Source organism: Chamaea fasciata, unplaced genomic scaffold, assembly GCF_029207755.1.
Source record: "Chamaea fasciata isolate MVZ Bird 193981 ecotype frontalis unplaced genomic scaffold, bChaFas1.0.hap1 SCAF_14, whole genome shotgun sequence".
In the NCBI taxonomy this organism is placed as follows: domain Eukaryota; kingdom Metazoa; phylum Chordata; class Aves; order Passeriformes; family Sylviidae; genus Chamaea; species Chamaea fasciata.
Window position 1 is genome coordinate 8,584,870 of NW_027094099.1, and position 17,629 is coordinate 8,602,498.

General features: G+C 46.5%; 1 long non-coding RNA gene across 1 annotated transcript; it reads right to left on the minus strand.

The window, feature by feature from the left end:
- Window positions 1-304: 304 nt before the first annotated feature.
- Window positions 305-15,022, minus strand: LOC136297078 (uncharacterized). The gene is made up of 3 exons (XR_010723088.1): window positions 14,938-15,022; window positions 1,036-1,105; window positions 305-601 (listed from the first exon to the last, which is right to left on the minus strand). It is a non-coding gene; the product is annotated as an uncharacterized lncRNA (long non-coding RNA).
- Between the last annotated feature and the right edge of the window lie 2,607 nt (window positions 15,023-17,629).

Consider the following 17,629-nt stretch of genomic DNA (forward strand, 5'->3'; position numbering starts at 1 on the left):
AAACACTGATATAAGAAGTGAATCATCTCAGATATTTTTCTTCCTTCAGACTAAGTATATATTTTGGAGAAGGGCCACTGGCTATCCAGTAAACAGTGTACTTCACTAAATTACCCATTTCCTCAGCTAGACCATTTAGAGGAGATATTCATTTGCTTCCTGTAAGTAACACTTGTGGAAGAATTTTCCACTGTGAAACAGGTCAAGAGCCAGAAAACAGCCCTGAAGCTCTGGGTAAAAACCCACAGGGCAGAGCAAGTTAGAGAATGCTTACACTGAAGCAGCAGAAATGGGAAAAGCTGGAATGGCAGAGCCTGCCCAGCACTGGCTGGGTATGTTTTCCTTGATAGGAGGCAGTAGGAGAAGTGTAACAGAAAGGTGTTGAGAGAATCCTGTTTTTTCCTGAAGCTCAGAGGCAGCAGCCTGTACCACTGTAGAGGTCCTGCTTTGAGGCCTGACTCAGATACAGGCAGTGTCTGCTGTCACACCAGGACAGTCCTGTTCCTGCTGTGGTCTCCTCTCAGCAGCAGCCCATGTCTGCTCACTCTCTGGGGCCTTCAATGGTCTTTGCACCCTTCAATTCCTGCAGGGGTAGGTTCACCTTGAAGAGAAAAACAACAAAAAGCCAACCTCAAATCCTTCCAGCTCTCAGGGGTTGCAATGCTAACGAGCAAAGACTCCCAGCACAAGAGCAAAAGCCACAATCTTCACAAGACTCTAAGAACCACCACTGTGGGTCAACTGGATCAGACCAGCAGCCAGTGTACCCCAGCCCTGTTCCTGACACTGGCCAGTACAGGACAGCAAGGACAGAGCAGGAGGAGAGGGTGAAATCAGGAGGGATTTAGCAGCATGTTTCTTCATTCCCTTGGAGATGATGGAGAAGACCAGGACTGCACAGATGAAGGTACAGGACTCTCTCTGCTGACATGTCCACTTTGCCTGTACTCGATGTTCTCTTTGCCACAGACAGCAAGGCACCTGCAGCTCACTGTCCTTGTCCCCTGAAACACTGAGACCCTGGTGAGCCCTCACCTCCTGGATTTACAGACATTCCAGATTCCCAACAAATGTGCAAAATGTGCGGCTTCCACTTGGATAAGACCTGTAGGTGGAAGAAAAGACACATTTAGAGGGAGGCCTCCTACCTAGAGCAGGATGGAATCTTGCTGTTAGACCTGACTGAAAGATGCCCAGCAGACACTGAACCATATCACCTCAGAGTCCATTTATGGAAAAGTTTTCACAAAATGATGATATGACACAAGACTTCTAGCCAATCTGAGGTATAGGGGAAAGTGACAAGTGGGTGCTATTGTGAGAAAGCTTAGGAACACTGTGAAATTCCATAGTACTCCTAAATTGCAGATGAAATTTGACAATTACAGCTTTCTGCTTTCAACCAAAGACTCTGTAGACTCTTCAGAGTGCTTTCTTCTGTCCCCAAAAATGCTCTTTGACTGCCTTGGACTCTGGTTTTCCTCCATAAGCTGATCTCATGCAAGCTGTAACCTCACAGGGGTGGTGGTGTGGTTAAACATAATGAAAAACAGCCACAGAAGTCTCTCACTGTGATCCTACTGGCATTTGGGTGAAGATGTCCATGCCAGTTCAGGTAGTGACTGCTGGGGATGCTAAAAAGCAATAGCTTCTAGAGTCTTTGCTATGAGAAGGAGCTGGTAGGTACCTTTACAACGTTTTGAAGGGATATATATATTAAACTCAAACTTTTTAAAAGAAAGATAACATTAAAAAAAAAAAAGGGTGATCAGTCATTAACGGCAACCCCCACAGCAAGGAGTTGGATCTAGATGATCACTAAGGTGCCTTACAACTCAAACCATTCTATGATTCCATGAAAATAAACTAGAAGAAAACATTTTAAAAGGGACTTGTATTCCACTGTGGTTATTGTTGAACACCAGAGCCCTTTCTCAGCTTTGTTGTCTCAAACCCGGTGAGGTAAAGGTTATGCTGAGACATTATACTTTCTTTTAAAGATATAATCTTGAATGCTTATGAGGTGCTACCTACTTAAGAGTAGAAAGCACACACAGTAGAGGCAGTCATGTGTTACAAATAATAAATAAAGGAAATAGAGCTGAAGTGTTAGCAAAGACTTTCAGTACTACAAGAAAAAGAGCTTAAATATTGAAGTAATTTCTGAAAGGCTCCTAGAAGTATGCACATGGACAGATCATCCAGGAATCCTATTCTCTGACTAGAATAAGATTTTGCTCCCTTAGATTTGGCTCCTAACCTCCTCTTCACTGCCTTTTCCAGGTATATTTTCTAAGTAAAGGGTCTTTCTGAGCAGCCTCCCTCTGTATTTCTTTAAAAATAAACTTCAGGTAACCATTCAAAGGCTCTGAAAAGTCTATGATTTGGAGATAATCCAGCTTTTTTGATCATCACAGGAGCAGTTACAGTCAAAGGAAAATAGAAACAGAGCCTACCAATGTCTGGCTGAAGTAAGATCCAGACTCACATTCACTGCACGGATGAGTTTTATCACTTTTTTAATGTGGACCATTGTTGCCTAGTTTATTCACATGTATTGCCTTCTGGAAGAAGACTAATCTGGAATATTTTTACAAAAATGCAGTGTTTACATAGGGCTTCCTGACACAGTCTTTGAAGGCAGAGGGTCCAGCTGGAAGTGTGCTGTCTGTGACATTTGCCATCCGTGGTTTGAGAACCCCACATCAGTAACAGGGACCTGCAGCTCCAGCATCTCGCATGGCCCTGGCTGAGCTAGAGGGCTCTGTCAGCTGGCAGGGCTTCAAAGCACTGCTCGAGCAACTTTATAGCAAAACTGGCTAATTACCACAGTCTGCAGCCAAGATGGTCTCTCATATATTATTATACTGTCAAGTAAGGAACTGTGGCATCCCTAAAGATCTGAAGAAATTCCTGAACTAATCACTATTGTATATACCCAGTTACATAGCAGAACATTAAAACACTATGATATTTCAAAGCTGGAAAAAAAAAGAGTTTAAAAAAAGAAAGCCACTAAATACCTGACATCACAAAAATTCATTATAATGGATCAAAAGCAGCTTTCAATTTGACACCACTTCACTGTCCTCCCACACACCCACCAAGCAGGAGCAGCCCCTCCACTGCCAGCCATTGCTCCAGATCCCATCCACCATTTCCAAGTGCCTTTGTCCCGTGGCCAAGGCTTTGCTGAGGGAACACAATGCCAGCTGTGGGATATAGCATTTACCCCAAGGTAATTCCCTTTAGGGCAGTTATTCACCGCAGCATGTGAAAACAGCTCTGGGGGAAGACATTCTCATTTGAGCCCTGACCATCCACAAGCCAGAACCAAACTTGAGCAGGCAGTTTGGGTGATGACACAGCTCTGTGAAAGCACAGAGTCTCTCTGCTGCTCTGTCACCATTGAGCACGCACAACACACACATCAACAGGACCCAACAAATCCTTCTCACCAACGTGCCCCAGTTTGATGTGGTGATGTCTGTTAGGATACTACTTCTGACTAGTTCTGACAACCCTCTCACCGGGCAGTGCCATCCAGCCCGCCAGGGATTCTCAGGAACCACAGCAGTAACAGTGTCTCAACATTAACAGAAGGAAGCAGGGATAACAGAAACTCAACTTAGATAAAGTGATGCAGCAAATTGACATCAAACAGGGCCAGCACCTTTGTGTCTTGGTTCCTTGGTAAATACTTTTAAGCCAACATGTTCCTTGCCCTAATTTCCATTGCTCTGAAAATATTAATTTATTGTTGCTTTCAAATCAACTTTCATGTGAGATTTTGAAACACTTGGCAATAATTACTGATGAAATTAACTTAATATGGTGCAAATCCTGAAGTATGCACCAGGATACAGAATGATTTATCTGCCAGTATCTGAAAGCACCTAGCTCAGCACAGCTTAAAATTGGGCACATGCAGCTGGGCAGACAGCACACAGCTGAGTGAGAACTTCTGTACAGCCAGCCTTAGGAGTGTAGAGCTGAAGCCATGTAGCCAGCTCATCCTAGAGAGGATGGAGAGGAAAACACTGCCCAGTCCTGATGACCCAGAACTGCCTGGGAGAAGGCTGGTACTGCTGCAGACACACGGGTTTCTTCTTGCTTTTTCAATTTCATTCACAAGGCTAAGGATGCTTGGTACTCCTGTTTTTCTGGGAATATTGTCAATTGCTCCCTACTGAAGTGGTGAAACATTATTCTGTGAATCCAAATTAATCCTTCTTAGGAAGAAGCTGGAACAAGTTTCTTATGTAAGGGACTTGCATTGCTACTCTCATTTCATGTAAAATGGGGCAAATTTTTTTCTGCTTTTACAAAGAAACAGGGAATGCTCCACAGCCCCAACCTAAAAGCAAAGCAATACCAAATTGAAAAATTTGCTGTGCAGATCAGGGAGTCCCCATAAAAGTTACTCTTCTGGAGAGCAGAGTCATGGATCTGCATAGAGATCCAGGAAAGTCACGGAGCTAGGAAGAAATACTCCCTCTTTCACTGGAACAAATACCAGCTACTGGTGCATATCTGTGAATATATCTGAGATGAAATGAGTCCTGAAGGACTGTGGGCCTATATTCAAGGTACCCTGCGGAGGAAGTGACTTGCAGCATCATTTTCTCCTCTGGGGAGAAGAACAACTCACAGTACAACCATGTAATAACAGTTATTTCTTCAAGATTCCTTCAAAAGAAATCCAATCCCCCACCAGGCTCAGACCTGCAGTGAAAAGGCTCTGATCTCACCTGTGCATGCCAGAGCAGGCTGGGACACAGACAGGGCACCAACTGGTTACAGCACAGTACCATGGGGGGGTAAAGCTTCTGCTGGGAGGAACTCTGAATGCTCAAGCTACTTTCACATGGCAAATACAACACCAAGCCGAAGGACAATGGGATATTAATTTACATCCTGACATGTAAACAGCCAAGCAAGAAGGGCAGTGAAAGCAGGCAGAGGGAAGAGTTGCTCAAAGATGACTTGGAGATGACTTGAAAGTCCAGAGGGAGCCTCACCACTGAGCAGCCATTCCCATCTACAGGGAACCAGAGGAGAAACAAGCCCTGGTAATTAACAGGGTACTGGGGTAAGGTAGAGAACTGAAACAAGCTGCCTACAGCAGAAACCAGTCCACCCTATTAAAGTCCACATAAAGCTAAGTCTTGGTTTTAAGGATTTACACTGCTTTTTCTCCCGTGTTTCTGAGCCGACAGAAATCTTACCCTATTTTAGACTGTGTTATTGCTTTATAAAATGATTAATACAGCTTAGCTTGCCTGAAAATAGAGAGGAAGACCAGTCTAGTTAGTTCAGAAAACCATGCAGGCTTGTGCGAGACCATCACATCAGCATTTCTCCCTTAAATTCTCTCCTGAAACACTGGAAAGCTGTGTTGCCTTTAACAGCCATGGGCATTTGTCTTGGCCACAGCTGTATCAGGTTGCTAAGGCCACAGGAGAGTGAGGGGGAAGGCAACGTGATGCCTGGTGTCACATTGTGCTGCAGTTCAAAGGAAATCAACTTCTGTACAGGAGAAAGCAATTAGCTGGGAACAATGTGGATATCTGTAATGGCAGTGTGGGGTAGGAGCCTTGGGCTGCATCCAGTTGTGGCCGGGAGGGCTGACTGAGCAGGCTCTTGCTTGGCTAGCTAGGGCAGGAAAAACAGACTGCCTCATTTTGTACTTTTACCTCTCACAGTGTCTAAATGATATGTCTGCTCATCTAAGTTTTCCACTTAAACACAGTTAAAATAATAAGTAAAACAGCTACCAGAAAAAAACCCTAGTGAATGAATCAGAGTTGTTAGAGAATATTTTCAGGCACCAATTTAACTGGATGCAAAGCCAAGTGCAAAAGCAGCAATCTCAAAATAGCAATGTTTTACAGATCATGATGCAGTCGAGCTCACTTACACGGCTGTCACCTGTCAGTGAAGCACAGCTTCTGAGGTTACAGCAGAAATTCACCTGCAGCAACGTGAGGTCTTACCACGGGCTAAGTGTGTGTGTTCATTTATCCAGCTCCTGTAGGCTGTGTTGCCCTGATGATCTGGGGTGCTGTCTTACCTGCACTAACCAGCACAGAGCTGGCTGAGGTATGCCTGACATACCTACCTGCCAGGCTTTACATCTGCTGGCTTCCAGAATAGCAGTCCTTTTATTTCTTTTGCCTGCTCAGACATGTTTTAAGTGACTTGCTGCATTTCATTCCACTTCAGATGGGTCTCGAACAGCAGAAGGAGGAACTTGAGTAATACCTGGGAGCAAAGACTACTCTGTAATCTCAGTGCAACACTCCTTGCCTCATATATTATCTAAAAAGATTGTTCATAATGGAGGAGTCAGAGATGAAGTAATTTTCTGTTTCTTTCAATTTTTCTGAGGAGCTTCATGTGACTCCATCCCACAATGACAGTCTGTGCTCGCTGCTGCCTCGGAGCACATCATTCTCCCCCAGACAGGTTCAGTGTGACTGCAAGGGAGGCATCACAAACCATATTTTAGAGAAAGGGAAACCAGAACATGGAGTCATAAGGTCTCTTCCCCAAGGCCATCTGCTGAAACCAGTGACTGCTCTCCTGGCAGGAGTGGAGCTCCCAGCACATGCTGAGTCCCAAAGACAACACAGGAAAAGCCGTGCGGACAGCCCTCCTCTCAGACTGGACAACTCCCTCAAGAAACGTTTTGTCAGAAAGTCTCGCCCCTCTGCATTGTCCCTGAGGATGCTCCCCTGCAGATGCTGCAGCAGGGAGCTGGGTGCCAGGGCCAGACTCCTGAGCAGCACCAGCAGGGCTCGGGGCACAAGGCTGGCTTTGAACAGCGGGTCAGACACAGGCTCTGATTGTTCCTGCAGCACTGAGCAGGAAACCTCACTCCAGCAGCCAGAAACGAGGCATTAAAGCACAGATTTCAAAACCTGTTGCCACAGGAGAGGCCTCCAACATGTGGCCCTCGAAGCTGTGATATGATTAGGGGGCTGTGAAACACTTGTCAAGGGCTGGTCTTTGTTAGAAAAGCTTGCAAGCAACATTTACAGCAAAACAGCTGCTGTAAGCTTTGCGAGTCCAGCTGCACACAGAAGTTATAGGTATAAAGATATAAACAGTAGCTCCAAAACCAATTCATTTTGACTGGAGGAGGTTGTGCAGCTGCAGTGGCACATCTGAGGGAGCCTCTGGAAAAGCAGATGGTTCTGCTATGAAGGCAGGAGCTGGAAGAAGGAATTTGCCCAAGCCCCTACCAGGACTAGCCAAACACAAGTATACCAGTTCTCAATAGATGAGCAGCCAGAGAGGATTGGTGCTCTATTAGTTTAAAACCACTTCTTTGGCTACACTGGTGCAAAGCTGTTTACAGGTCAAGCCTCAGATTCAATATTCCTAAAGTGCATTTTCACCAGAGAGCCAGAAAACTGGCATTACCTCGCTGCTCTCCCTTGGAAGGTGGTACTCCTAATCCCTGAATCTCTGCTGCCTTATTTCTGTTATCAAGAGGTGCCAAGCACCCCTTGGGGTACAGCCTGCAACTCCTCCACAGCAGGTCCCCCAAAGGCAGCCAGGTCTGTGTGACACCATGCAGGGGCTGGCACAGGACCGTGGCTCCTGCCCTGCAGCTCAGGTGCACCCCAGAGAGTGAAGAGGTCTCTGCAGGTGTGCTCTGCTCCCGCAGGCAGCTCCCTGGGGAGGGTGAGCTCATCCAGACTCTGTCTGCCTCCACTGCCAGGATTTCTTCTCATCTCAAACATCTGAATACCTGTGTCAAGCACATGTGCAAGAGTTGCCGATGCCAAGATCACTCAAAGCCACACAATTTATGTCTGTTAGCCAAAAAGCCTGCAGGTCATGTTGGCCTGGGGAAAAAAGAGGCAAGAATGAGGATACATTGTGGGAAGGATTGCTGACCTGGCAGAGAAGAAAGTGCAGTTCAGCACAAAAAATAATGGTAACACGAGGAGAACTGTGGAAAGGTTCTCCTGTTATGCCAGTGGGCACCAGAGACACGTCAAGAGATGGATTCCTACAGGAGCAAAGCATGCCAGCACATCATAGAAATTGATCCTATGGGCACAGACACAGCTGCTAAATGCAAAACATTTGCAAAACTACAAGCTGTGGCCCACAGGCTGACCTCTCCAGCTTGTCACACAGCCACTGCCACACTGCTGGCTTCACAGAGTGGCTTTGTACTGACAGCCTCAGCAGGGATGTGGCAGGTTAAGGTCACCATCCCACCTGAAGTGCTTCAGGAGAGCATTTCCCTGAAGCATCTCCTCAAACACTGAGAAATCTACAGCTGCAACACACACCTCTGTGGGCTTCTGCTGAGGGTGGAGCAAGCTGAGGAGAGAAACTTCAGTGGAAAGATGTAACTTTCTGTGATTTGTAGCACTCTTAATCCGAAAGCAAGAATAAACCTGGACTGGAATATCCTCTTGCACCACCATCTATCACCAGCAGCTCTCTGCACTGTTCTCCAGGTCCCAATTCATCAGCTGAATTTACACCTTTACTGAGTCATTTTTTGCCCTTTACATAACTCAGCACCAACTCCAGTGGCTCCTTGCTCTGAGGGAGAAGGCCTTTCCTTTTGCAAGACTCTGCACAACCCTTTCAAGGGCTCAGATAGGTCAGTGTTTTTCCTAAGCTCTAAACAGAAATGAAAACATAGACAAACTGCTATTTGACCAGCTATGCAAAACAAAACCTCCTTCAGCAGGGTATGATTTGTGGATTAAAGGTTTTTCCCTTGAGCTCAATGCAACCCAAAAATCTCTTCCGGCAGCTTATCACAATTTAGCTAATTCCAATCCTTAAAAGACTTCTCTATCTCAGCACACCAAGGAAGGTCTTTGTCAGGGACTTTCCAAGAGCCCTTGGCAAACCTGCTGCACACAGGGCACAGTGCAGGCTACTGAGCTTCACAGAGATGCCAGAGTGAGAACTCAGGGGGTTGATGTCAGGAACAGAACAAGTCTGGGCATTATTTCACTTTGAAACCTTTCGCCTGTCATCTGGAAACTCAGCGTGTTGTTCCAGAGGCATGGAAAACAGGGGGCTTCAGTTGGAGCATGCTGCTCCTCACAGCCAGGCTTTGGAGAGGTGGCAGCAGCTCCCTTGGGTAGACTGGAACTGGTCAGTGAAACAAAAATGACAGGAAAAAACTCGTAACATCTCTCCTGATTTCCAGCTGCTTCTTCACAGGCTACACTTCTTTTACTCTCCAAGACATGCGTAGACACGAGACTAAAATGTGTGCTGTGAATTTGCTGGGAGAAAGCAGGACAGACATTGCTATTAAACACTCACAGGCTTTTTTGGTCATTTTTGTCTATTCATAATAGTTCCGTTTCATAGCCCTCTTAAAACCCAGAAAATGCTATCCTGATGTAATCTTACCAGTTTCACAAACAGGAATGAAAATACCTCCAGATCTGGATAGGCAAACAGAGTATTTTCATTATAATTAATCTAAAGAACAAGATAAACTCCACAACCAGCAGAAAACGCATTCACACTAATTTATTTGCAGTGGAGCTACATATTGTTGAACAACGCAGAATTAGGAGCTAGAGTTCTATGAAAACATGCCTATAGCTCCTTGAGAAAGCAGAACATCACATAAAAGTATTCATAGCACACACAGAGTTAACCGTTGTGTGCTGCCCCCTCAAACAGAACTGGGTTTGAGATGTATTTGTTTAAACAAGTTAAGAGAAATGTCAGAGGCCATTTCACCAACAGCACATGACGACAGCCTCCTTCCTCCTCTATCAGCAGAGAACAATCACACACTGGGCACCGAGGGCTTACTGATGTTGAGTCAGAGCAGGAAAATCCATCCAGAAAATACATGCAAATGAAGGAAAAAGAAGTCGGGCTTTGTATTCTGCTTTCCCCCTCTTCCTCCTCTCTTCCCTCAAACAGTGTGAGCCAAGCAGAGACTGCCTGTGCTGCTCCTGCTGGAAGAGGCTCATGGAAGAATTTGGCCCATCAACAGCCTCCTCAGTTCCCACAGCTCCCATGTGGGTACTACTGGTAAATCGGATGTGTGGACAAATCCTAACGAAAGTTAACGGCTTCTGGTTATCTCAGGGCAGAAAACTGTTTTCCAGGAGTGGCAGGAAACTGTTTTCCAGAAGCATCAGGAAACAGCACACCATTCCAAGGCTGGGCTTGTGCATAAAGCACAAGGGCTCTTACATCTACTCCAACACGAGGAGTTTCCTATGACCACATGGACAAAGCATTCTGGTGTTCCCCTCCAGCCACAGGGGACATGGGAGGCTGCCTTCCTTCAGCTCACAAGGCTTGTTAGGTATGGAGCATGATAAAGGCAGAGAATTCCTTTTTTTTCCCCACTGCTGAAACTTACACTGCCAATGGCTTTGCTCTGCCATCCTTTCACAGATGGATCCATTGCCTGTCACAGGGGCTCTGCAGCACCTCTCCAGACTGCAAATGGACAAACCACTCTAAGAACACTACCAGCCTCCTAACTCACTCTAGTTTTTATGAGCAATGCTTGCTCAAAACAAACTAACAAAAGAAACGCTACATTTGAAATTTCTGATTACATGGTTAACTTTTTATTTTCAGGAGAGGATAAATACCAGGTGAGATGCAATGAGTTACTCTGATGCAGTACCATTTAATTTCTTTCAAAAAACTTAGCCATAAATAACTGAATCCTCCCACGTCTTCCAGGAACACCAGCATGGCTCGAGCCTCAAGAAAAGATGTCATGGGCAGGTCACTGCTAGAGTCAGGAGAGTTCACCTGTTCTCATTAGAGAGGGTAAAGGGTTCTATTGAGTCAGTAGTTGTAATCAGAGAAGCCTATTAAAACATATTTTTTCTCCCAGCCACTGCACTATTATCTCCTGTTAGCGTTTTTTAAAGTCAATCTCTCTTTCCCATGTATTTTTTTAAAACTTGCTCTCCTAAAATTATCACAGTCACTATTATTTATGTACAGCTTGTACTCCAGAAGGAAACCAGAGGCTGAGCAAGCTGTGTGTGACCCTATCTGTACCATGAAATGATCCAGGACACTTTTCTCAGAACTGTGACCCCACCAAGATCCCTGGAACCCCGAGCTGCTTCTCCCTGGTGTGAGCACCAGCCACCTTGCAGCTGAAGCCCACTGAATTAGTGTCAGGGCAAGCAAGGGGAAATTTATTAACAAATGAATTCCTGCTATTACAAACCACTTCCACCGCACTGCCAGGGCTTTTAAGGGCTCATGACAGGATAAGCCATCTCCATTCCCAAGAGTGCAGTTGAAGGCTGGATTTTCATGATGCTGAGTTGTAACTGCACCTCCCATTAGCTGCAGCAGAAGCTGTGGGTGTTCAGCTCCTCCAGAAAGCAGTTTGATGAAGGGAGGCAGGGTCCACACCCTGGCTCTGGCAGGAGGCTCCAGATGTAGTCAGTCAGAACTCCCAATGTGAGGGGCAAGAGCAAGTAAATGCTCAAGGAAACCTGTCCCAAAGTGTGGCCATGGGCCCTGAGCAGGGACAGGAACAGGCTGCACCTGCCAAGAAAGGTTTGTTTCCAGTTCTTGCCCTGGTCCCTGCAGTTCAGGGCATCCAGAAATGGGCAGAACATGCCAGGTCTGGGTGCTGTGGGACGTGTCTTGATCACAGCCTTGCACCAGTCTACAACACAACTGCAGCAACAAGCTGATGTGCTTGTGAGGGCTGGACCCCCTGAAACTTCACAGGAGCAGCAATTTCAGACCTAAATTTAATTGGCAAGAGGAAGATTTGATAGACATCTGCTTTCAGTTAGAAAGTGCTTTAGAGAGAGAACAAATACTTCAAAGTAACTCTCCTGCATCACCTACAGTTCCTCCTCTTATCTAAATGCAGTATCAGCAACCTGATATTGATGCTCCACAGGGGTTTAATTATTTGCAAGAAAAGACTGTTTGCTGCAGCCAGCAGCCAGTGCTGGGTAAGGTCCTCTGGGATCAGACTACAGGCTGCTTTATGGCTTGACATCAGAAGGAAATCACCTGAAAATAAGTCTTCTTGTACATGATCAGATAAATGCACTTGTCAAGCACAAAGCTGAAAGCTCTTCAGTGAAGAAGAAGCGGCGTTATTTTTTTCTTTTTCAAATACTGATACAAATTATGGTGTCAAAATGAACTCATGAAACACTTTTCAAGCTCTAGTGTCTGCCAAACTCATACAGACTTCTGTGGGAGGTCTGTTTTGAACAAGGCTATTTTCAGCCATCCACCTGGGGAAACCTCAACCAACCAATAAAAAAAAAAATTAAAAAAAAAAGAAAAGGATTTTTGTCTCAGTATAATCTAGTTTTACCATGTGATGCTGACTGATGTGTGATAAAATTTCCAGAGCTCAGCAGGTGTTTGGGGAGTGACTGCAGCCACCCATTCCACATAACAATACACAACCACAAGAAAAAGATCTGAAACAGCAGTCAAGGGAACAAGCGTGTAGGAAGGTAGGTGTGAAGATGAATGATGACAATAGATGAAACTTGTGCCAAACATGATTTACAGTAGAGAAACTGAATTCTCTTTCTGGGTGAGACTGGTCCTTGTTAGAAGTTCTCCTACATCACGCTGACAGTGACACACACTGAGATACCCTGGGACAACTGGCTGACCCCAGGGACCCAGGCCAGAACACTTCTTGCAGCACACTTTGTCCACTTACTTCTTGCACATCGTTGCTACTACATTTGGCAAAGGAAAGGGATTTTACTCCTTCTCTTTCAGAGTTCCTAATGTCACAGAGAAGCTGAAAAACAACATCAGAGTGATGACATAAACTCAAGCAGAACCAGTTCTTTGCTGATTGCATAGCCCAAACACTGATGACACAGAAGAAAGTTCCAGCTCACTGTTGGTACTCAAACACCCAAGCACTCACAGCCCAGACCTTCTGGCTGTCAGATGTTTCAGAACCATGTACTAAGTATAGTCATGACCCTAAATATACCCCATGCACTGTCTGCAGAGAGTGGAGCACTCTGCGTGCACCAGCCAGACAGATCTGTGATAGTACTGGTGTCATGTGCAGGATAACTTATAACTTTGCTAATCCCAAACTGCTGCACTCCTGCACAGGCTGCTGTGCTGCACAAACCCCATTTCAGAGTTAACTACAGAGCAACAGGACTTAGAGCAGCAAGGCTGCTTAGGGCTAACAAGTACAAAGGCAATGACATTAAGGAGATAACCTGGGATCGAGTTACCAGGCAGAAAAAAGGATGGATACAGAGTCCCTGCACGTAGGCTGGCTTCCCTCTCGGAAAAGAAGGCAAGCACCATTTCACACAGCTCCCTGCTGGCTCTCCTGGAGCCCCTTCCCAACACACAAGCAGAAAGGCTGGTGCAGCCCTGGGCAGCAGGCACAGCCCCACATTCCCAACACAGGGAGCCAGCCTCCCCTCCTCCGTGGGGGGATCTCAGACCAAATAAAAAACTAAACATTTCCCAACAAGGCTTGCATGTACCAGGAACTTCATTGTCCAAGGAGCAGCACACCAACCTCAAAGTCTTTCCCACAGAAGCTGGGGATAGTGGGTTTATGAAAGCTTGGTCATTTCACTTTCTGTGCAAGCTGGTTTTACTTCTTGCAAACTCTACCCACTGTATTACTGAAATTGGAGCAACCTGGTCCAAGAGAAGCACATGCTCAGCAGCACCAAGTCTTGCTCCTATAAAGGGAACGAGCAAAACCAAATCAAACTCCTCTACTACAGAAAGCTGCACTTTGTCTGTGTATAGATATTAAAGATTTTGGAGTATGTCTCTTCAATTGGTGTGGGATACTGGCAGTTGAAAAATACAATCATAATTTTATTTTTCTGAATCCTCAAATCTTGTGCTCTGCTCTATTTTCTAATACAAGGCAATAAGAAACTAGAAAAACCCCACCACAAACAACCCAAAAGATCTGATGGGCGAAGCTTCTCCAAAGAAATCTGCAACAAAATGGTCTGACCAGCCTGTACAAGGGCTGCCCTAGTTGCTGCCATGACTTGCACATGCAAGGACTTTAAACCTGATTGCTACTGTAGTGACGAATCATTGCCTAACTGAGGAGGCCTTGAGTGTCGTTGGCAAAGGGATCACCCTCTGCTGGTTTTTCAGTTCCCTGCTAATTTTTTCACTGCTGCAACTCCAATCCCCAGAGAAGGACCAGAAACACCCCAAGGTAATGACCCAGCTAAACACGACTGTATTTATAGCACTATTATTTCCCCTTTAGTACATTTCAGAGTACAGAGAGAGCAATCAGACCCCTCGAGGATTATATTCCAACATTCGTACTATAAATATTTATCTGACTGGCTTAATTTTAGCTTTACCTAGGTCTTTCAGGGACACAGAGTGGGCCTTAGCTTGGGAAAGCAGAGAGGCAGCACAACATGACCTTCTCGTGTTGCAGGCAGTTTCCCCTGACTCCAGCTGGGTCGTGTTACCTGTGTGCAACCGGCCCCGCAGCGTCACCGCTTTTCCCAGAACGGATCCCAGGACTCTCAGTCCCTGCATTCACTGCTTAACTGGGTGACAGAGAAGGTAACATGTTCTATCTTACTTCAGACGACTCTTTGCCATGACATTGGAAACCTGGCACTGCCCAGACTGGTATCGCTCCAAAGAGGTAACTCCTTTCTGCCTATCGCAGTATATTCTCGGGAGAGAAAAATGTTCGTTCAGCTACTAAATAATAGAAAAGATAAAATCCTGGTCCCAGTCACATATTGGTATTAAATTGCAAGTTGGAATAACAACATATCTTCTGGAGCATGACTTGAATGTCTGCAGTGGTGCCTGTCTGGGCGCCTCACACCTTGTCCTGTAACCCACAGACTCACAAGCGGCTCCCTTCTCCAGCATGGTTTCTCACCATGTGCCAGATCCCACCCAGGAGCCCCCACCCCAGCTTACCTGGCACACCTGTGCAGCAGGAAGACTTGTGGAAAGGTGGCCCAGGTTTCTAGAACCATCTTTCCCAAAACAGGGTTAGCAGCTGCCCTACCCGAATATGGCACACTGAGCATTGGCAGTGTGTGCTTCTGCACTCCGTGCCTCCTGCTCTGTCCCAAGCCTCTGCTCTCAGGCAGCCTTTAGGGCTGGCAGAGACACCCTAATTAAAGGCTGTTGTGAGCAGCCAGTGCAACCAGAGGAGAACCCCTGCAGTGCCCACTGCCCTTGCTCCACACACACTGCCAGCTGCAGAGCGGGAGCCCCGGCACTGCAGGCTGGGACAAGGACTCACTGCAAAGGGGAAGGTCAGCAACAGCTCCAAAACAGCCCCTGAGGAAGCAGAGCATCAGCTCCAGCCCTGATGAACCGCCATGGGGCTCAGCTAAGCCCACCTGCCTCAGTCATCACTCCCAAGGGTGGCCCAGTGTCACAGCTGGCTTTTGGATGGGTTTTCCCTACCGCAGTTTCCCAACTCAATACCACTGCCCTGAGGATGCTGGGGCAGTCCAGCATGGTCTTCTCAGCTGCTAACAACAAATTTACCCTAACAATGAACTCGTGACATGTATTTACACACTACTTCACTGCCAGGAGGAAAGATCAAGGAGGAGTGTGATAAACTGAAAAAGTAAGACAAATTTAAACAGCCTTAGTTCTGCATCTCCATGCTGCACCGCAAAGCTACCATGAGGCTGGATGAGGAAAAGAGCTCCAGATTAACTGAATCACTCAGATTTGGCCATTACAGGCAATTCATCTCAGCATAAAATGTAAATACACAAAGTAACCTGTGCCAAAAATACAGTTCCTCCTCTCCTCCCCCTGGTTTCAGGGTGGAGACAGATTCCTCAGACACACTTGCAAGGCCAGTGCTCTCTCCACTGCTTTACAATATTATGAGGTACCATGCAGCTCTCAAATGAAGGAGCTTAGTTCAGGAACAAATTTTCCTATGTTTAAAGAAATTTTTTTAAAACTTTGACTATTTCAATATTCCCACTTACACTGTGGATCCACAGGTAGGTCAGTGACAAGAGGAAAAACCCAGGCTGTTGGAGCAGGAACAGTTTTGTCAAGTGGCTTTGGCTTGTTTTGTCAGAAGGTTTTATTGCTAAAGAAAACATGGCACTGAGCTGCACCTTGAGTCACATTTTGGTACATGAAATACTCCCACAGGCTGCAGTTCCCACTTGCTCTCCCTGCACAGGCCAATGATGAAGAGCTGGCTGACTCCCACTGCACCAGAGCACGTGAGGGGTGGTGACTACAGGCTCTGAGGTAACGTCAGGAGACATTTGGCTCTTGACTTGTGACTTTTAAATCCTTCCTTCTCCAGACAATTGGTTGAATTCTCAGTGCTGAAGGTGGCACGAGCCACACAAATTGCCACAGAAGTTCTCACTGTGAGTTCCACCTCCCCTAGGGATGTTCATTCTCCAAGAAGGTAAAGTCCTGCCTAGTTCTGCAGCCAGGTGTGGTTAACCCCACCTGGGCTGCAGAAGTGGCTGGCACCTCCTCACCTCACAGCTGGCTGCTCCTTGAGCTGTCACTGACTTTTTGTGGGGCTTCACTAACTCAGGAACAGATCTATGCCTTAAAATTAGTAACATTAAAAGCAAGTAACATAAAATCAGCCTTGTGTTTCCTTTAAACACAGAGCTGCAGGATTCCAACGTGCAGTTGTGTCACCACAAGGGGAGGTTCACTCAGTGCCAGAGCCCAGGACAAGAAGCCAAGGGCGGAGTGGAGGATATTGCCCCCACAGCACCCACACCATGAGACTACAGCCACACCAACTCACTGCCAGAACAACCTGTCCCACTCCCACAGGCTCCGAGGAGCCCTGTGGCAGCAGCAGCAGCGGCACTGAGCAGGCTGAGCAGCAGGAGCTGCTTCACACCTCATCCAGGCCCCCAGAGCCCTCCCAGGCAGGGCAGCAAAGCAGTGCCTTCAGCACATCCCAGACCGCTTCCAGGGAAGGCTCCTCTCTCTTCCCTGCTCTTCCATGTGGAACAGGTGGCCATGGCAATGAGCAGCATTGCAGGAGGTGATGCTGTTGACGGTGCCCCTGATCTCCTTACACTGACAGTGTCCTGCAGCACAGTCAGGATCACAGCTCCACAGGCTGCTGGCCACAGCCTGCATGGATCTAAGGGGACAAACATATCCTTAAGGGCTGTTTCAAACACGATGCAAGAGTGGATTTATCTAAAATACCACAGAAAACAGCATTTCCACCAGACACTGCGTGAGAGGCATCTCAACACCGAGGGAAAGTGTTAATTGGGCTGGCAGGGCAAGGGTTAATTGGCTGCTTTGGCCACTCAACCCCAACAAGCCCTGGGTTAAAATACTGCAGAGGCTGCTGGAGGGACAAGGTAGAGGCCAACAGACAAGGATGGGTGTGGGATGCCTGGGGAGAGCAGCCTGCCTTCCAGCCCCTGGCTTGTGAGGAAACCACATCTGCAATGCAAATTGACCATGCACAGGCAAGTTACAGTCCCAGACAGGCTGGCAGGCCTGATCTCTCACTTCTGAAAGGGAAACCTGGGTTCTCACCACTGGTGTTCATACTGTAAACGCACTGCCAGCAGCCCACTAGTAGAGGAGGGATCAGCCAACTATATTAAATGCAATTAAAAATAAAATGAAA